At 36.8% G+C, this 22,582-nt stretch overlaps 1 long non-coding RNA gene across 2 annotated transcripts in view; it reads left to right on the forward strand.

The window, feature by feature from the left end:
* LOC122222419 overlaps positions 1 to 22,582 on the forward strand; it is an 85,292-nt gene that overhangs the window by 9,277 nt on the left and 53,433 nt on the right. For both annotated transcript variants that reach the window (XR_006203744.1, XR_006203745.1), the window contains exon 2: positions 4,456 to 4,526. This is a non-coding gene — a long non-coding RNA (uncharacterized LOC122222419). The remainder of the gene's footprint in view (positions 1 to 4,455; positions 4,527 to 22,582) is intronic.

The following is a 22,582-nucleotide window of genomic DNA, read 5'->3' on the forward strand; positions in this document are numbered from 1 at the left end:
AGTTAATGTAACAGTCTTATGAGATAAGTAGTATTATTCTCATTTACAAATGAGGAAATGGAGATGAAGTGATAATATGCCTAAGGTCTCACGGCTAGTAAGTAATAGGGATGGAATTCAAATCCAAGCATCCTGGTTGGAGATAGATAATTAAATGAATACTTGAAAGAAGGAATGGATGAATATTTTTTAATTTTTTTTTAATGTATATATTTATTTTTGAGACAGAGCGCGCGTGCATGAGCGGGGGAGGGGCAGAGAGAGAGGGAGACAGAATCCGAAGCAGGCTGTCAGCACAGAGCCCCACGCTGGACTCGAACTCGTCAACCATGAGATCATACGTGAGCCAAAGTCAGACGTTCAACCGACTGAGCCACCCAGGCACCCCAGGAATGGATGACTATTAAGGCCACACTGAAAGTTTTAGGCAGAACTGAACCCAGAATCCTGATTTTCTGACTCTCAATCTAGTACAGTTCCCCCATACCTCTAAATATTAAACTTTCTTTGATGGCTTATCGAATTAAATGTGAGCAATTGTTGATTTTTCTCCAATTGAACAATTTTTTTAAAGCAGGTGATAAAGATATTTGAATCAAGCACATGTAAAAGGTACCTGTCTATAATTTCTAACATTAATAGACATTTTTTTCTCCAAATTATTTAATCTCCATAGGTGGGTCAAAGTCAAATTTCCAAACTATTAGAAAAATTATGAACTATAACTATATGCTACCAGACTGCTCATTTTCTGCCAAAAATTATAGATTTGAGTATCTTCTCAGATGCTTTCCTGGACCACTTTCTAGGTTGTTTCTCTGGTTCTGGTAATACTTTAGTGGATTCCATAACCCAGAACAATGGAGATTATCTTCATAAAAAGATCTAATACTTCACAGAATATTAAGTTGTTGCTTTATCTTCCATAGAATATTTTTTCTCTGTCTTAAAGCTTTCTTCTCTTAGTAAGACCATCCCTTCCTTGATTTTATGTTACCTTGGTAACTCTCACATTGCAGGAAGTTCCCTGATGATGAAGTTTATAATACTTGCTTCTCAACAAAAATCAGTGAGTCAGGTAAATACTACCATTTTGGTTACCATTGATATTAGCTTAGTTTTTTAATTTCTTAATCTTCAACTCTTCGAAATGAATCTGATTGGCCCAGATCATCTTTCTAGGCAGGCCCAAATCACCTATGTCTAGCTGCCTATGGACTAATTCCCCTTAAATTAAAGATCCGTCTATAATCTAATCAGGCTACAGAGGTAAGGATCCATAGTAGGGGCAGAGACCCATAGAAGAGATATTGGCAGTTTAGGGAAGCTTCATATAAATGGAACAGATTGGAAAGTGAAATAAATAAGCAGAACAAGGAATTTTTTTTATACTTTGATATGTATTTCAGAAACAATTTGGAATAGGGTAGTCTCTGTGAATTAATTAGAAATAAATTGGTTTTTAAAAACTACTAAGTGAGTGTTATCCTCTAAATACAGAGCTAGAACAGTGGGAAAACTTGGAAAAATCAGGAAAATGTCATCAGGAAAATGTTGAAGAAGACTTCAGTAGCAGCAACTGTCATGAATGAGTTAGAACATGTGACCTGCCAGTCACTATTAACACCTAGATATGAACATATAAGACTGACTTCAGTCCCTAAAAGTACATCCAAGAAGTTCATGGACACACTTGATAATATTTCACAGTTGGAATGTTAACCATTTTATTTGAATGCATTTATGTCGGTTTCATGTCCTTTTAGAATAAAAGTTTCTGAAGACACTGCTTTGCTATTTAAGATTTGCCTATGCAGCATCTAACCCCACACATCAATCCAGGCAATAAATAAATAGAACACTATAAAATGTTGGGAAATAGAAATATTTTTATTTTTCATATTTATTTTTAAATTCATTTCTCCATTTCAGGGAAAAAATAATATAAGCCTGCATAGTAAAATGGAACCGGGTGCCTGGGTGGCTCAGTTGGTTAAGCATCCAACTTTGGCTGAGGTCATGATCTTCTGGTTTGTGAGTTTGAGCCCCACATCAGGTCCACACTGAAAATGCCTGAGATTCTCTCTCTCCCTCTCTCTGCCCTGCTTGTATGCACTCATTCTCTCTGTCTCAAAATAAATAAACTTAAAAAAAGAAATGGAACTGCTATAGATTTTGGAGCTAGACAGGACTGAGGTTTTTTTAATGTATTTTTGAGAGAGAGAGAAAGAGTGAGAGAGATAGAGTTCATGGGCAGGTTTGGGGCGGGGGGGAGGGACAGAGAAAGGGGGACAGAGGATCCAAATTGGGCTCTGCACTAACAGCAGCAAGCCCGATGTGGGACTCAAACTCACTAACTGTGAGATCATGACCTGAGCCGAGGTTGGATGCTCAACCAACTGAGCCACCCAGGTGCCCCTAGACAGGACTGATTGTGAACAGTGCTTTAACCAGAATGATCTCATCTTATAAATTTTTATGAGGATTAACCATAGACTATGTAAAGAAAGTACAATGCCAGCACTTGTTAATACGTGTAAAGTAACTTTTAGTATTTCATCATGTATATTTATGGAGGAGAATCACAGTATAGAAACAACAACAGACTGATATATCTAAATGCAAATGTGGCCAACATAGACAAATCAAATATTGAGGAATTCTGTATCAATCAGGGTAGACTAAATTAATGAATGAAAAACCTGGCAGTGTCTCAGCTTCATTTACTCAGGGACTAGGCTGACAAAGATACTACCTTCTAACAGCTACCCCTTCTGCAACATGCAGACTCCTCAGTCACTAGCAGGGTAGGAAGGCACTAGAGGGTATCAACTGCTAAGCATATATCAGTATTAGAAATGATATGTATTAGTTTTACCCACAACCAATTGCAAAAGGTAGTCAACATGGCCCCATCTAATTGCAAGGTCTTAGAGCAATGTAATCCTTTCATATGCTTGGAAGGAAAGGAGAATCAGACATGGTGAACACTAGAAGACCCTACCAAAAGCATTTCCTTAGTTCAGAAGACTATCAAAAAGGAACCATATAATTGAGTTTATAATAAGGTTTTGTTTTTTAAGAAATGCATTTTATCTTCATGGTGACTTAGCATGCTATTTGGTCATTTTGGGTGTGGGGAAAAACCTTACAAATAATCATTGCTGGAGTTTCCCTGAGTATACCAAAATAAAAGAAGTTGCCACCCAGAAAGGAATTTTGTACAACAAAGTGTTAAATGAAATACTACCAGACAAAAAAAGGTAATACTCTTTTGCTGTCTAGCACCACACAAGATGCTAACTAAAAGAGTAAATAAAAACATTCAACATGCATTTAGCTTTCATAATTTACCTTCTGCAAGGTTGATTTAGAGTATGCAGAATATGCCACATTATTTAAGCTGTAAAAAGGAACTGCTTTACACTACCTGCCATGTACAATTATAATAATCTGTCAGACAAATATAATTACAGAGTGTGATGTCTGTTTGAGTGTGAAGGCTTTGATTGTGTGGTATTGTCTGCTCTACACTGTGGCACAGCATAAACAATTGTACTCTATGGTAACTCTCAGCCAGGACTGATGCTCGCATCAGGAACGCCCCATCAAACAGCACAGATGGTTGGGTTTGGGCTGGATGTTTGTTTGTTTTTTCCCCAAACGCTTTTCCAAGGCAAACTTGACCACAGTAAGCCTTCTGCAGTACAATGTGATAGGTCTCCAAGAAATTGGTAATAAAAGTGAGCAGGAATTGGAGACCAAGGCAGGATATGGTCAATTAACAAGTACCAAACATTTTAATGATAAAAAGTAGGTTGTGAAAGGAATGCAAGGGTCACTTTAATAATTAAAAAACATAGGTGACACTCCATGGGTTTAAAAGATTAAGTTGATATTTTATAGAATAAATTGTTATTGTAATTTATTACTAGACTCTCACACCAGCTGACAAAATAGAAAAGTGTCTTTAATAATAGTATTAAAGAAATTGGAAGGGGGCGCCTGGGTGGCTCAGTCGGTTGAGCATCCGACTTTGGCTCAGGTCATGATCTCACAGGTTGGTGAGTTCCAGCTCCACATTGGGCTCTGTGCTGACAGCTTGGAGCCTGGAGCCTGATTCAGATTCTGTGTCTCCCTCTCTCTGCCCCTTGAACTCTTTCTCTCTTTCTCTCTCTCTCTCTCTCTCTCTCTCTCTGTGAAAAGTAAATAAACATTAAAAAAAGAAGAAGAAGAAATTGGAGGTATGTTAGGCTTTAAATTAATTGTTTTCTTGCCATACCATGTATGCAGGTTGGATCAGGCTATTTTTTTCTTCCAAATTTTTATTTAAATTTTAATTGGTTATATAGTGTAATTTTGATCTCAGTAGAATTTAGTGATTCATCACTTACATATAACAGCCAATGCTCATCATAACAAGTGGGATCAGGGTATTTTTAATTTATTTTTCAGTTGATGATCTCATCACTGTGTCTGTGACTTTCAAACCAGAGATTCTGCTGTGGGACTTCTCTCTCGACAAGGTATACCTTTTGCTCTTTAAAATGAGACTTGCCTGGAAGGGATTTAAGACGTATTCACTTAGCAAATTCTGCTCTGTTATAATTCGTGTGGTAAAGAAATTTTATATTATAATCCAAAACACTACACCTGAATAAATGGTCGGCCCAAAGTAACAATCTCGATTTGGCACCTTGTTTTCTTTTAAATTAAAAATATATAATGTTCTGATTATATCTGAACCAGCTCAGAAAGATCAAACAGCTTTTCATTAACAACACAACTTTCTCTTATCTCTGAAAGAACACTGATATTCTGTCTCTTCCAACCATATCTCTCCCAACTAATCCAGAGAGTAGTTCTTATACAGCTGATACCTTTATGCTAGAGATGTGAGTTTTCTGGATGAATTCACCATTGAGAAGAAATAGTATTTTTATGATGTTTCAGTGTTTGCGTCTTCCATTGTAGGTCCCAAAGACAATAGCAAATCTATCATAATATAACCACGGAATCATGAAATCTTTGCATTGGAAAGACCTCTACCTAATAGAAATTATTACTTCATTCCTTGGACTTTAATGTAACCCGTGTAGCTTTCTTTTATGGTTATTGAAAGGATAATATGCCTACTTATATTGGTCTACAGATTCCTTAAGACCAGAAATTATTCTTTACTCCTCTTTGTCTCCCTGATGCTTAAAATAGGGCCTAGGGTAGCACGAATAGCTGAATTGATAGATGGATAGAAAAAAGAAAAAAATACTATATTGCAATAATGGATATTTGTTGGACCATCTCCAGTATCTACTCCCTCCCTTCCTTTCCAACAGTCCCAATTTCTGTTTGAAGATTCAAGTCATTTCAGAGAGGCTCTTATTATCTCCAACTCCAGGAGTAGAATATGTAATCTAGGTTAAACCAATTAGCACATTCCATCCATCTAACAAGTTTTTGGCTCTGCCTTGAGCACATGACCTAACTAAAGATTTTCATTCAGAGTGAATCTCAGAATTATTTCTGGGAAGGAAGAGACAAAGATGCCTTTTGCTGGATGCAAATGTGGAGGCATGCAGCCCTGGAGCTGATGGCAGCCACCTCAGGAGCATGAGGGCAAGTCTTAGAATAGAACCAACATTAAGAAAGGTATATGGAAGAGACAGAAAGAAACTGGAAGCCTCATTTGAACCTAATCTTATCTCTGGACTTTTCAGCTACAAAAAAAGAAACAAAGAGGAAAGAAAATTCCCTTATTTTTCATGTTAGCTTAGGTCAGATTTTCTGTTTCTTACAACACAAAGCATCCTGATTCAATTGTAAATAATGCCATTGAACAGATGTGAGCTGAACAAGCACTATGTACTTCAGAAATATTGGCAAGCCCTAATGCAAACCATTCCACAAACAAACCACAAACCAAAAGTGATGAACACTCCTAATTTCCATTTCCCACTGAAAGAAATCAAGACTTCCTGAAGAAATGGTTAATTCCAGGTCTTGTGTAGGAAAGGTACAAGTTGAGACTGGGATATCTAGTTATGTCAAAAGGCAAGAAAGTTCTCAGAAGCTACTATGCTAAGCCAATTTGTAAAGGTTCCTATTAGCCAAAAGTGGGACAGCTTGAGCATCAAATAATAATCAGTATTACCATTATTATCATATATAAAATGAAATATAATAATATATTAACAGTACAATAATTTATAGCTATTATATTATTATAGTTAATTATTATTAATTATTGTTATAGATTGAAACTGATCACATATGTTAAAATCAATGCATTCATAGTGGTAGTAAAGGAAATAAACCTCAATAATCAGAGAGAGTATTAGGAGACCACCTAAATAAAGAGAAACAAATATTTAATTTGACTTTCTTGTAAGAACTATGCCTCAGGGAAAAATAATAGTTGTTAAAGAAAAGTTTCTCACTATAGATATTTTCTAGCAAAGAAATGAAGAAAACTCCATGTTGCAAACCCTTAATGCAATAATAGATCTAGGCAATAAGCATCAGTTGATGCTTACATCCCAAAAAATAAAAACCACACATTATGTGTTTCTTGATGGAAATACACTATACCACTTATGAAGTATTCTTGTCAAATAATCAAACCTGAATCATATCAAGCCTCTTAGTCTAACTACTATTCCACAGGAAATAAAAAAGAGATGCAATCAACAAAATCCAAAATGTGGGAAGCTCTACAGAAAAAATGACCCAATTTTTATAAATAAATTGCAAGGAAAAATAGAGGTATAACTTACAGATTAAAAGATTCTTGGCGCACCTGGGTGGCTCAGTCAGTTGATATCTGATTCTTGATTTCAGCTCAGGTCATGATCTCAGTCTGTGGGTTCGAGCCCTGCATCAGACTCTGCACTGACAGTGTGGAGCTTGCTTGGGATTCTCTCTTCCTCTATCTCTGTCTCTCCCTAACTTGCACACACACACTCTCTCTCAAAAATAAATAAAAAATTGTTTAAATAAAAAAATAAAAGATTCTTAAGAGACATAACAATCATTTGGTAATGTGCAGATCTTGCTGACATTCTGGTTTGAACAAACCAATCATAAAAAATAGGAGACAGATTATTTGTTTTTCAGGTGTGGAGTTTGGTGAGTTCTTTATAGATTTTGGATATTAGCCCTTTGTCTGATATGTCATTTGCAAATATCTTTTCCCATTCAGTCGGTTGCCTTTTAGTTTTGTTGATTGTTTCCTTTGCAGTGCAGAAGCTTTTTATCTTCATGAGGCCCCAATAGTTCATTTTTGCTTTTAATTCCCTTGCCTTTGGAGATGTGTCAAATAAGAAATTGCTGTGGCTGAGGTCAGAGAGGTTTTTTCCTGCCTTCTCCTCTAGCGTTTTGATGGTTTCCTGTCAAATAATCCAGTGAAGAAATGGGCACATGACATGAATGAACACTTCTCTAAAGAAGACATCCAGATGGCCAACAGGCACATGAAAAGATGCTCAACGTCACTCCTCATCAGGGAAGTACAAATCAAAACCACACTGAGATATCACCTCACACCAGTCAGAGTGTCTAAAATGAACAAATCAGGAGACTATAGATGCTGGAGAGGATGTGGAGAAACGGGAACCCTCTTGCACTGTTGGTGGGAATGCAAACTGGTGCAGCCACTCTGGAAAACAGTGTGGAGGTTCTTCAAAAAATTAAAAATAGATCTACCCTATGACCCAGCAATAGCACTGCTAGGAATTTACCCAAGGGATACAGGAGTGCTGATGCATAGGGGTCCTTGTACCCCAATGTTTATAGCAGCACTTTCAACAATAGCCAAATTATGGAAAGAGCCTAAATGTCCATCAACTGATGAATGGATAAAGAAGTTGTGGTTTATATACACAATGGAATACTACTTGGCAAGGAGAAAGAATGAAATATGGCCATTTGTAGCAACGTGGGTGGAACTGGAAGGTATTATGCTAAGTGAAATAAGTCATACAGAGAAAGACAGATACCATATGTTTTCACTCTTATGTGGATCCTGAGAAACTTAACAGAAGACCATGGTGGAGGGGAAGGGGGGAAAAAAGTTAAAGAGAGGGAAGGAGGCAAACCGTAAGAGACTTTTAAAAACTGAGAATAAACTGAGGGTTGATGGGGCGTGGGAGGGAGGGGAAAGTGGGTGATGGGCATTGAGGAGGGCACCTGTTGGGATGAGCACTGGGTGTTGTATGGAAATCAATTTGACAATAAATTTCATATTTAAAAAAAATAGGAGACAGAGACATTGGGATGCGGACTGGATATTTGATGATAGTAAGGAATTATTATTTTTATTGGGATGATAATGTTATCATTTTTGTGATTTTTTAAAATTTCTTATCTTTTATTCATACAGAAATAGTTATGGATGCAAAGACATGGTATCTTTAATACAACAGTAATAGAGGAGAGGGGAAGTAAAGGTAAAACAAGATTGACCATGAGTTCATTGTTGAAGTTGAGCAATAGGTATATGAGGGTTCATTATACTATTCCTTCTAATCTTGGGTAATATTTAAGATTTTCCACAATAAACTTTTAAAGTATATCATTCCATTATTATTCAAAATCATATACACATGCCATCCTTTCTTGCTTTCACATAAACAGACTGTCATTCTTCAATCATGTTTTAATTTCTCTACATCGTAATTTACCCACATACCTACCATAGTCTGTGATATCTGCATACCTTCTTCCCAGACAGTGGGCATTATCCCATACATGCACACTCATCCCCATGGAGGAATTATAAGAAACCCATCACTCTCCAAGCTCATGTACAAAGACTGCATTTTTATAGACATGATTTTCTTCCATTCATTTCCTTATACCTCTATTCTACTTTAATGGCACTGTTCATTCCAATTCCCATACCCCCTTTTAAAAATGAACCATACTCCCTAACTCATCCAGAAAGACCTATAGCCAGCACTAGGTTGAAAATTTCCAACATCTACATTTCTGTGGGCCTCTATACATAATCTGGCTCAGTGTAAACCTCTTAAGTGAAATGCTCTCCTGGAAATAAAACCTGCTCTCTATGTTCTTCTATTTTATTTCAAACTCAATACAAAGCAATGGTCCCCAAAGAAAAGTTATGCTGGAGTTAGGTTCACACTATTTCCCTGAAATGTAATATGAGATTTAAACACAGATGATATGACTGGTTAATAAATGTCACCATTGAGTGGCTTTGTTCACCTAATAATATCATTCAGATCATTATAAACAAATTGAAGGGGTTCTTATGTGAAACAAACACGGCAGGACTTATTCCTGCGAAACACAAGACCAAGGCAGGGCAGCCAATCCTAATGGCCTTCAAGAAGGGGCAAAGCTGGCGTGCAGCTTTGTGGTATCCCGGGAGGATTTTATTTCCAAATATAAAATTCATGCCATGCTCACAGGCAGAACCTTAGAATAGTCATAATGATCTAATGGCAGCATTACTATGGAAGGCTGCTACTAATACTTTGAACCACTGCCGTTCTATACAGATCCAGGGATATGATTTCAAAGCTCATGTGGAATGAAGACTGCCCCAGCTGAAAGCAATCCACCTGAGTAAAAAAGAGAAGAAAGAAAAGAACAGGGCAGAATGCAACTGAAGCCCACAATTTGGGATTTCTAGGATGGGGAGGTCGGAGTTGGTTCTTTGATTATGGGGTTTCTTTTATTATTGTTGTAGTTTGAAGAAGGAGTGGCAAAGAAAGAGAAAATGTCTCTAAATTGGAAGGCATTGCCTGACTCTGACTTTTTGAATTACCTCTAACTTAAAGATTATAATGTGTTTATTTCCTCCTCTAAGAAGAGAAGGATAGTAATTGCCTCCCTCACCCTCATGCTCTTTTCCCTCTGCTGTTGAGGGAATAAGAGCTTATTGATGACAACTCCCTTGTGCTCAATCTTGCTTCACCACTGACAGCAAAAATAAAAGAAATAGCATATTAACTGCAAAAGAATTGGGAACCCCTATAAGTCCGACCTAATAAACATCCAAGAACTGTTGGGTCTGTCGCTTGACTTTTGGACAAAAATAGCTGTTGTTGTATTTCTAGAAATCAAGGGAAACATCAGATCCTTTGCAAACAAGAAAACTGCAAAACAGTCAAGTGCCTGTATTTATAGGTAACATTCACTGTTTCAAAGCTAACCCTGAAATTCTCATGGAAAGAGGTTCTGACAGAGCTAACAAGCCTGGAAAAAAAAAAAAATATATATATATATATATATAATTTTTAAATGCTGCTAAAACTTCCTTTCATTCCTTCAATAATTTACTGTTAGAATTCATAATTTTAGCAGTATTTCTCACATATAATGCCAAATTTGGAAACACCTGTTTAAAGTATATTGTAGCGTGTTTAAGACACATTGAGTCTTTGGAGAAAGGTGCTGTAGAAATCCAATAAATGAAAGCTCATTTTTGAAACTTTATAAAAATACACGCATTTGAATTCATTTTTAGCTAGACAATCTCCTTGGCAGGTAATATGTAGAGATCCCATATGCCTCAGATTTTAAGGCTGTGGAGTATGGGAAGAAAAAGGTCATGGCCTAAAGAAGTTCATTCTGAGTGGAATAGTTCTCAACAAAAATCCAAGAGGAATGCCAATTTTGGCCTTGAAAATGCATTCACTTATACTATTTGGAATGTGAAAGAAATTTCAAATATATAAAAAGTAGAGTTATAAAGGGCAGCTGGATTCAACCACATGGCCAAATTTGAATCAGCAAACTGACATTCTCTGAGATAACACACATTATGTCCTTTAAAATTAAAAAAGGAAAACAAGAGCCAAGTATCATTACTCATTTGTTATTTTGTGAGCTGGTTCAACTCAAGAATACATAATTTTCTGGTTATAATGCAAACTAAGGAAGGATGAGAGCCAGATATAAACAATCTCCTCCTTCTGGAGTAAAATATACAGCTATCCAGGGATTCGACATGATTATGAAGACAGACGCTTTGATTCTTGGATGCTATAGGACCTGGCCTGGCAACCTATAAGTTTATAATCAGAGAGGTAAAGATGAGTCTAAGAGATATAAAAAATGTAAATAAAATGCTTTGTAGTGAGCTAAAGTGGGGTTGAGTTTATCATAACCAAAGTAGGGTGATGCAGAAGGTGCAGAAAAAGGTTTCACCAGAAAACCAGTGTAGTATCATCTTAGCTAAAATACGACATTTGAACTTTTACACAGAAGCATGAGTTTCTAGTGCATTAAGCTTTGGGATTATATATTGGACAAGTTCTTACCCTTATTTTTAATTTTTCTTTGATGATTTTGTTGACTATTATGTATTACCAGTATATATATAGCATGTGATTAATATGTGTATTTTGCAGAGATGTTTTATTTAAGCCAACTAAATAATGTCATTCATACATAACTTCCAAATTTAGGACAAATATAGAAATATTTTTTATGCTACTGTCATTTATTATATTGAAATTGCCCTGATCATTTAATTTCCCTGTTTGCTAGAGTTGGAAACAGTTTACATACCACACCATAAATGACTTGGTCTTCCAGTATCTTATTTTCTTATTCTAAAAGTGTAATATGAGATTGAGGGCAAAGTTGGGAAAATGACAGCAAGAGGACCCTAAGCTCACCTTGTCCCATGGATACAACTAGATAACACATCAGCATAAATAACCCAGAAAATGACCCAAAGACTGGCAGAACAAACTCCACAACTAAAAATAGAGTGGGTAAGAAGGGCAGGGAGTGGGAGATCCAGGGGCATGGAGAAGGGAGAGAAATAGATTATAAAACTGGAGAATCCACATGGGGAAGATGAACCCCCTATAACATTTTGCTTTGAAAGTGAGAGGGGCTGAATTTCGTGAGTTCTTACAACCAACAGGACTTAAAGCCTGAGATTTTAGAAGTCAGTGGACTCAGATCTGGAAGAGCCCAGAGGGTGAGAGGAAGCAGAGTCCCCACCCTTAAAGAGACAACACAACAGTCTGAGGAGATAAAGCCTAGAAGCAGCAGTTTGAAAAATACCTGGGACATACAGAAGGGAGAGGAGTTGACTCATTTTGGAGCACATCATGGAGTGGCAGGAACTGCTGAGGAACTTCTCCAGGAACAAAGGAACTGGCTGGCACCATCTCCCTTCCCCATCTCCTAGCATAAACACATGGCCAACTGCAGGAGCCACCTCTACGCCAGCATTCACTATCTAACTTTCTACATCAAGCCTCACCCCCTCACACTTTGGTGGATCCACTCTTCCCAGTCACTTTTGCCTCAGACCCAGTGCTGTGGGCCTCCTCCCCCAGAAGACCTGTGCAAACCTTGCCAACACCTTGTCTCCTGACCTGCATGCTTTGTTAAGCCTCAGTCCTCATGGTGGTGGGGGGGCAGCTGACACTGCTGAAGCCTGAGTCACACCTTGTTAAAATCGCATGCTCCACCCCATCTGGAGACCTAACACTTTGCCACAACAGGCAAAGAGAGCCTCTGTATGCAGCTGGACTGAACGAAAATTTGATCAGGACGATGACCTATGCATGCAACACACATAGGAGACACCCCTTGAATTACCAGCTTCTGAGGAACATGGTATACCACACTGCAGGGCACTACAGGACCTCTTCTTCATAAGGCCATTGCTTTTAAGAGCCAGAGACATAGCTGACTTTCTTAACACAGAGAAACAGACACAGAGAGACAAAATGAAAAGACAAAGGAATATGTCCCAAATGAAAGAACAGGACAAAACCACAGCAAGAGACTCAGCAAAAATGATATAGTAATATGCCTAATGGAGAATTTAAAGTAATGATTATAAAACTACTCCCTGGACTTGAGAAAAGAGTGGAGGACATCAGTGAAATCCTTAACAAAAAGATAAAAAAGAACCAATCACAGATGAAGAACACAATAAATGAAATTTAAAAAATATACTATATGGAATATAGTGACCCCAAGACCAGTAATGGAAAGTAATCAAGCTGGGCAGGTGAAAAAAAATTATACAAGATATGAATAGACTTAGGGAAGTCAGTGACCATCAACATTATAGGGATCCAAGAAGAAGAAGACAAGTAAAAGGAGGCAGAAGAAGAAATAATAGCTGAAAATTTCCCTAATCTGCAGAAGGAAACAGATATCCAGATCTAGGAAGAATAGAGATCCCTAAACAAAATCAAGCCAACAAGATCCACACCAATACACATGTTAATTGAAATGGCAAAAAGTAGTAATAAAGAATTTTAAAGCAGCATGAGAAAAGAAGACAGTTACATACAAGGGAAACCCCATAAGTCTATTAACAGATTTTCAGCAGAAACTTTGTAGGCCAAAAGGGACTGGAATGATCTATTCACAGTATAAAGGAAAATATCTACAGGTAATAATATTCTATTTAGCAAGGCTATCATTCAGAATAGAAGGAGAGATAAAAAGTTTCTCAGACAAATAAAAGCTAAAGGAGTTTATGACCACTAAACCAGCCTTCCAAGAAATGTTAAAGGGAACTCTGAGTGGAAATAAAAGACCATAAATACGAGTAAGCAAAGCAGTAAAAATAAATATATCTATAAAAATCAGTCAAGGGATTCACAAAGCAAAAGGATACAAAATATGACACAATATACCCTAAATATGGGGTTGAGGTGAGAGGAATAAAGAATGGGTTCAAACTTAAATGACTATCAATTTACTATAGACTGCTATGTGCATAAGATGTTATATCCAAACCTAATGGTAACCACAAATCAAAAACCAGTAATAGATATGCAAAAAATAAAGAAAAAGGAACCCAATATATCACTAAATAAAGCCAGCAAACTATGAGAGAGTAAAAGCATAAAGGCTCAGAGAAGAACTACAAAAATAACCACAATATGAGTAACAAAATGTCAATAAATACATACCTATCAGTAATTACTTTGAATGTAAATAGATTAGACATTTCAATCAAAAGACATAGGGCAACAGAATAGATTAAAAAACAAGACCCATCTGTATACTGCCTACAAAAGACTAATTTCAGACCTAGGAATGCAGGTAGATTGAAAGTAAGGGGATGGAGAAACATTTATAATGCAAATGGATGTTTAAAGAAAGCTGGGTAGCAATACTTATATTGGACAAAATAGACTTTAAAACAAAGACCATAACAAGAGACAAAGAAGGACACTATATAAAGGGGACAATCCAACAAGAAGATCTAACAATTGTAAATATTTATGCACCCAAGCTAAAAGTACCCAAATACATAAACCAGTTAATAACAAACATAAAGAAACCAATTGATGGTAATGCAATAATAGTAGGGACTTTAACACCCTACTTACATCAATGGACAGATCATCCAAACAGAAAATCAATAAGAAAACAGTGGTTTTTGAATGACACACTGGACAAGATGGATTCAACAGATATATTCAGAACATTCCATTCTAAGACAGTGAAATACACATTCTTTTCAAGTACACACAGAACATGCTTCAGAAAGTATCACATTATTAGACCACGAAAGAAGTCTCAACAAATTCAAAAGGATCAAAATCATATCATGCATCCTTTCTGACCACAACATTATGAAACTACAAATCAATGACAAGAAAAAATCTGGAAGAGCACAAATACATGGAGGCTAAATAATATGCTACTAAACAATGAATGCATCAACAAGAAATCAGAGAAGAAATAAAAAATTGCATGGAAACAAATGAAAATAAAAACACAATGGTCCAAAAATCTTTGGGATGCAGCAAAAGCAGTTCTAAGAGAGAAGTTTACAGCAATACAGGCTTACTTCAAGAAACAAGAAAAATCTCAAAAAAACTGACCTTTTTAATCTAAGAAGGCTAGAAAATAGGAATGAACAAAACCTAAGACCAGCAGAAGGAAGGAAATAATAATAAACATTAGAGCATAAATAAATGATATAGAAACTGAAAAACAATAGAACAGATCAATAAAACCAGAAGCTGGTTCTTTCAAAAGATAAACAAAATTGATTTTTTTGGCAGGCTCATCAAAAAAAGAGAGAGAGAGGACTCAAAATCCGAAATGAAAGAGAAGAAATAGCAACTGACGCAACAGAAATACAAATGATAGTAAGAGAAAATTATGAAAAATTATATGCCAACAAATTGGACAAAGTCCTAGAAACATATACCCCACAAAAACTGAAACTGGTAGAAATAGAAAATTTGAACAAATTACCAGTAATGAAATTGAATCAGTAATCAAAAAACTCCCAATAAACCAAGATCCAGGACCAGACAGCATCACAGGGAAACTCTACCAAACATTTAAAGAAGGATTAATACTTATTCTTCTCAAACTTTTCCAAAAAATAGAAGAGGAAAGAAAACTTCCAAATTCATTCTATGAGGCCAGCATTACCCTGATACCAAAACCAGATAAAGACACCACAAAAAAAGAACTACAGGCCAATATCTCTGATGAACATAGATGCAAAAATCCTCAAAAAAATATTGGCAAACCAAATCCAACAATACATTGAAAAAATCATTCACTATCAAGTAGTATTTATTTCTGGGTTGCAAGGGTGATTCAGTACTTGCAAATCAATCAACATAATACAACACATCATTCAGAGAAAGAATAAAAACTATGTGATCATTTGCCAAAGCATTTGACAAAGCACAACATCCATTCATGATTAAAAAAAAAACAAAACACCTCAACAAAGTAGACTTAGAAGGAATATACCTCAACATAATAAAGGCCTTATATGAAAACCTACAGCTAATATCATAATAAATGAGGAAAAACTAAGAACTTTTCCCCTAAAGCCAGGAACAAGACAAGGATGTCCACTCTCATCACTGTTATTCTACATAGTACTGGAAGTCCTAGCCACAATAATTAGACAACAAAAAAAATTTAAAAGGCATCCATATTGGTAAGAAAGAAGTAAAGCTTTCACTATTTACAGACATCATGATACTATAAACAGAAAATTTGAAAAACTCCACCAAAAAACTACTAGAACTGATAAATGAATTCCGTAAAGTCACAGAATACAAAATCAATGTACAGAAATCCATTGAATTTCTATACATTAATAATGAAGCAGCAGAAAGAGAAATGAAGAAAACAGTCCCGTTTACAGTTGTACCAAAAATAATAAAATACCCCAGAAAGTAAATCTCCCAGAAAATAAAATGACAAAGAAATGTGTAATAGGAAATAAATGAAAAAAAATTAGAGGCCTGATCCAAGAGGTCTGTATCTAAGTTTAAAAAGAAAGAACAGGGATGCCTGGGTGGCTCAGTTGGGTAAGCTTCTGACTTCGGCTTGGGTCATGATCTCACAGCTCGTGGGTTTGAGCCCTGTGTAGGGCTCTTGCTGACACCTCAGAGCCTGCCTGCTTTGGATTCTGTGTGTCTCTCTCTCTGCCCCTCTCCCGCTTACACACTGTCTCTGTCTCTCAAAAGTACATAAAACATTTTAAAAATTAAATAAAAAAAAAAAGAACAGAGAAAATAGTAGAGTAGAATTGCAAAAAACAAGAAATTTTTCCAAATTGAAGTAAGTCTAAAGGTGGAAAACAGCAAAATGAATAACAACAAAAAAACTCACATGAAAGCACATTATCCTGAAATTTCAGAACAATGTGAATATTAATGCTACAGAAAACAATAACTTTATTAGAAAAGAAACACAATCATGATTTTCTAGTTGACTAATTATGGCATCTGACTGGAAGAGACAACATAGATCTGCCAGAAAGTTTGCTTTGCATCAGCTCAGGGGTTAATACTGCCACAGGTGTCTATACATTGCAACTTCCTGTCCTCTCTTACTAGCTGGTAGTCAACTGTCCTGATTAACTAGACAACATAGTGAGTCAGCTGATGTTTGATATTAAGCATTTTAGGAGTATCAATGTATGATGTATGAAAGCATGAGTCATATGCTAGATGACTGTTGTATGGAAGTTGAAGATGGTCTGTAATAATAACACTAACATTTATTGAATTCTTACTATGTTCCAAGTGTTTTCCTTGCTTTATCACTGAAGGTGAACCTTATCTATCATCAACTCCACTTTACAGATAAAGAAATTGAACTTTAAAGAGACCAGGCAACTTTCCCAGGTTGCTAGGCCTCGGATTAGAATGCAGGCAGTGTAGTTTCAAAGTCTGTGCTCTTGACTGCTGCTCTCTTCTACCTAAATACATACTTAGAGAAATACTGAAAGGGATAGAAATTTGGGAAATCAGGGTGGAAAGAAATCTCCTCTGGTGGAGGTTGTAGTAGAATGAAGTGAACTAATGCCAGACTGCAGGAGTCAGGAGGGATAGGAGGCAGATTTGTCAAAATTGAGAACTGGTGTGATTTTGTTAATGATTCATTTAACTTATGGAGAGATGCTGATAAGCTTCTTTACTGAAGAAGGCAAGAACATTGGCATCAAAATGGATCTTCTGAGACTCTCCCTTCATCCCTTCCGTGTCTTTTTACTACCATTTCTTTCACTTCTCATTCACTTTAATCACCAGGCTTCCCATTACAAGCAGAGAAATCCAAGCCTGGCTTCTCTTCTTTGAACTTTTCTTCGCTTCCATTTGCCCACAGCAGTCTTGGCAACTAGGCACAGTGATGGCAACCTGAAGGCAACGAGGACCTGGTTCCCCCTCCCACCCCCGGCCTCATTAAATATGGTGCAGTTCCTACCAAGAGGGCTGGGGGTGGAGGCTGTGTGGGCAAAAGACACAGCTTCCAAATGTTCCTGTAAATATTCATAAAAACATGTCAGTGTTGCTAAACCCACAGCAAATGATAATCATCCGTCCCCCTACACCCTGAATCCTTTTGCTGTTAATCCTTTTGTCTGCCTTGAAATCTTACCCACAATTGTTTCTTCCTCTATCTTTGTACATTTGAATTGCTGCTAGCGACCCCAGCCTTTGCAACCCTTCATGAAAGTCTGTGGTACCCTTTTAAAAACAGTAGTCCTCTGTTGCCAGCAAGAGATGTAAATGACATACGCCATCCTAGGGATGTTGCTTCGTCTCATCTCAATTCCTTGCTCTTGGGGAACACAGCAATTATTCTGCCCAGGAACTGATGGGGATTTCTGAACAACCTGGCACATCTAAAACATTTTTCTGACTCATTGAGCTGGCATATACTGCTAGATCAGCACTGGCCCTGCTCCACACAGCCTGTCACCAACAGTGGGTGTTGTTGTAAGCACTAGTTTTGATTGTGGCAAGATGGGCTCTGTGACTCTCCTCTTGTTCTGTTGAGTTCAGAAAAGGCATCTGGACTCCATTCACATTACATTTGACAAGAGTCCAAAACCTAAATGAATGTTGCTAATAAAGAACTGTAAGGAAAAAACATGTTGAGAACTACTGAGTGTATTCAACACATATCAAGCTTAGAGCAGGGGGATAGGGAGGAGAATAAATGCACTGGGTTAGGATCACCAACTGGAGGGCAAGCGCTCTGGGCTCTGTTCCTGGCTCCATCCAAGAATTGTGCCTCAGATTGCCTTCTTTAAATTGAGAGTGCTCAAAAGTGCTTTATGATGCAGAAGAGACTACATGTAACCTTGCATATGTTTAACTCTGCTGTTGGTCAACTAAGTTTCAAATGAGCTAGTATTAATTGAACAACCACTCTGTGCCTAAGTCAATGGCTGCCAAGGGGTGGCTTTAGCCTCTGCATAATCTTTACTGGCTCCTTCTCTCCAAATTCTTTGATCTGGATAACTGGCATGTCCTCTGTCTTTTATATAGTACATTTAAACTTGGCCTATGCCCAGGTCCCTTTTATCTTTCACTGGCATATTTCTTGTGTTTCAAACTCTATCTTGGTCCCAGAAGACTTAACCAGCACAGAAGAATTTATTTCTAAATTGATCAGAGTAGGCTGAAAAATTTTAATACATGTAAACTTAAACTGTATGTCAATAAACCCCCCATTGAACAATGATTATTTTCTGTCTAAATATGAATTATCTGCAAACTATACATAACCAGAGTAAATGAGGAAACTTTTGAAAGAATATCTTAAGTTTTATGAGGGTTGCCTAGATGACTCAGCTGGTTGAGCATCAGACTCTTGTTTTCAGCTCAGTTCATGACCCAGGGTCTTGGGGTCAAGCCCAGTGGGATTCTCTCTCTCCTCTACCGCTCTGCCCTGCTCATGCCTGTGTGTGCGCTCTCTCTCTCTCTCTCTCTCTCTCAAAAAAAAAAAAAAAAGACTATCTTAAGTTTTAGGATAATTATTAAATTCCTCTTTCAGATAACATTTAGCTAAAATAAAATAAAATGATGGATTCTAGATAACCTTAGATAATCCTGATAAAAATTATATGATCTATATATGAAACATTGCTTGTCTTTATGTTATCTAATATAGAGGCAATATGCCTGGCTCATTAAAAAGTGCTTTCACATTCACTGTTATTCAACATAGTATTGGAAATCCTAGCCTCAGAAATCAGACAACATAAAGAAATAAAAGGCATCCAAATAAAGAAGAAGTCAAACTTTGACTTTCACAGATGACATGATACTCTATGCGCAGACGACATGATACTCTACATGGAAAATCCAAAAGACTCCACCAAAAACCTGCTAGAACTGATCCATGAATTCAGCAAAGTTTCAGGATATAAAATCAATGCACAGAAATCTGTTGCATTTCTATACACCAATAATAAAGCAGCATAAAGAGAAATCAAGGAATTGATCCCATTTACAACTGCACCAAAACCCATAAAATACCTAGGAATAAACCTAACCAAAGAGGTGAAAAATCTATACACTGAAAACTATAGAAGGCTTATGAAAGAAATTGAAGAAGACACCAAAAAATGGAAAAACATTCCATGCTCATAGATTCAAAGAACAGTGTTAAAATGTCTATACTACCCAAAGCAATCTACATATTCAATGCAATCCCTATCAAAGTAACACGAGCATTCTTCACAGAACTAGAACAAATAATTCTAAAAATTGTATGGTACCAAAAAAACCCTGAATAGCCAAAGCAATCCTGAAAAAGAAAACCAAACCTGTAATATAGCTTGAACCAAACTTCAAGCTATATTACAAAGCTGTAATCATCAAGACAGTATGGTACTGGCACAAAAACAGACACTCAGATCAATGGAACAGAATAGAGAACCCAGAAATGGAACCACAAACATATGGCCAACTAACTAACCTTTGACAAAGCAGGAAAGAATATGCAATGGAATAAAGACAATCTCTTCAGCAAATGGTGTTGGGAAAACTGGACAAGTGACATGCTGAAGGATGAACCTGGACCACTTTCTTACACCATACACAAAAATAAACTCAAATTGGATGAAAGACCTAAACATAAGACAGGAAACCATCAAAATCCTAGAGGAGAAAATAGGCAACAACCTCTTTAACCTCAGCCACAGAACTTCTTACTCAACATGTCTCCAGAGGCAAGAGAAACAAAAGCAAAAATAAACTTACCAAGATAAAAAGACCTCATCAAGATAAAAAGCTTCTGCACAGTGAAGGAAACAATCGGCAAAACTAAAAGGCAACTGGCAGAATGGGAGAAGATATTTGCAAATGGCATATCATATAAAGGGTTAGTATCCAAAATCTGTAAAGAACTCACCAAACTCCACACCCAAAAAACAAATAATCCAGTGAAGAAATGGGCAAAAGACATGAATAGACACTCTTCCAAAGAAGACATCCAGATGGCTAACAGACACATGAAAAAATGCTCAACATCACTCATCGTCAGGGAAATATAAATCAAAACCACAATGAGATATCACCTCACACCTGTCAAAATGGCTAACATTAACAACTCAGGCAACAACAGATTGTGGCAAGGATACAAAGAAAGAGGAACCCTTTTGCACTGCTGGTGGGAATGCAAACTGGTGCAGCCACTCTGGAAAACAGTATGGAGGTTCCTCAAAAACTTAAAAATAGAACTACCTACAACCCAGCAATTGTACTATTAGATATTTATCCAAAGGATACAAAAATGCTGATTCGAAGAGACACATGCACCCCAATGTTTATAGTAGCACTATCAACAATAGCCAAAGTATGGAAAGAGCCCAAAGGTCCATCGACAGATGAATGGATAAAGATGTGGTATATACAGATATACAATGGAATATTACTTGGAAATCAAAAAGAATGAAATCTTGCTATTTGCAACAATGTGGATGGAACTAGAGGATATCATGCTAAGTGAAATTAGTAAGAGAAAGACAAGTATCATATGGCTTCACTCATATGTGGAATTTAACATACAACACAGATGAACATAAGGGAAGGGAAGCAAAAATAATATAAAAACAGGGAGGGAGAAAAGACATAAGAGACTCTTAAAGAGAATAAACTGAGGGTTGCTGGAGGGGTTTTGGGTAAGGGGATGGGATAAATGGGCAAGGGACATTAAAGAGGAGACTTGTTGGGATGAGCACTGGGTGTTATATGTAACTGATGAATCATTAAAATCTATTGCTGAAATCATTATTACACTATATGTTAACTAACTTGGATGTAAATTTTAAAAAACAATAAAAGTGGCATCACATGAGTAAGAAGCAAATATTCCCAATGAATATTTTAACTGCTTTGTTCAGAGAAATTTTCTCTATCTAAATTTTTGCAGAAATATTATGATGCAGGCAAGGTATCTATATGTTAAGACTGTTTAGTTTTAGCCCATGACTCTAAGACTTTAACCAGTTCAGTTTAAAGACTAGGAAAAGTAAATGAAAGCTATAAATTATCTAATGTTGCTGTTGGTGGATTATTTCATAGTAGATAACCATGTCAACAGCTTGTCTACTCCACAGGTGAAACACTGGGCCAGGAATTTAGAGTTGTAATTTGTCAAGCAAACATCTAGTATACAGTGTTGATGGAACATTATTAATAATGCCCATATTATTTTGGGGTAGTAGAAGACTGCCCTTTTTGAGAATGGAATGTCTATACTTGGATCTAGCCATGTATAAGCACATCTGAACAAGTAAGGATTGGAACACAGCATTCATAACATAACAACGTTCAAATATCTCTATAGGTAAAAAGTCTTCGTAAAATTGGAAAAATATATTGGCTGACTTAAAGGGGGGAATAGTAATGAGTACAGTTGCATATGTGGTAAGTTCCAGGCACTGGTGAAGCAGTCAAGCATCAAGGACCCTGAAGTAGCTAGAAAGGTAAAATTATAGGGTTGAGGGATAGATTTGGGATTCAGCTGCTGAAACCATATGAGTTGAGCTCCTAGAGAAGGAGCATACACAGGAGAGAACAGGGGTCCAAGGCCTGAAGCTTGTGGGACTCTTGTGACTACAAGTCAGGAAGGGAAGTTGACAGAAATGTGGAGACAAGTCAGAGAAGATGATAATTGAAGAATGAATCTCATATTTGGGTTAAAGCAAATCACTCATTTAGATAATCAGCTATTAAACCAATATTTAGAGTGCTTATTTGTACCTGCACCTGTGCCAGGAGCTGGAGATATAAAGATAGAAGGATGCATGTCTTGCTTTTTAGTGTTGGAATAGAAAACTAAGCAA

The sequence above is a fragment of the Panthera leo genome, chromosome B3 (genome assembly GCF_018350215.1).
Source record: "Panthera leo isolate Ple1 chromosome B3, P.leo_Ple1_pat1.1, whole genome shotgun sequence".
Taxonomy (NCBI): Eukaryota; Metazoa; Chordata; class Mammalia; order Carnivora; family Felidae; genus Panthera; species Panthera leo.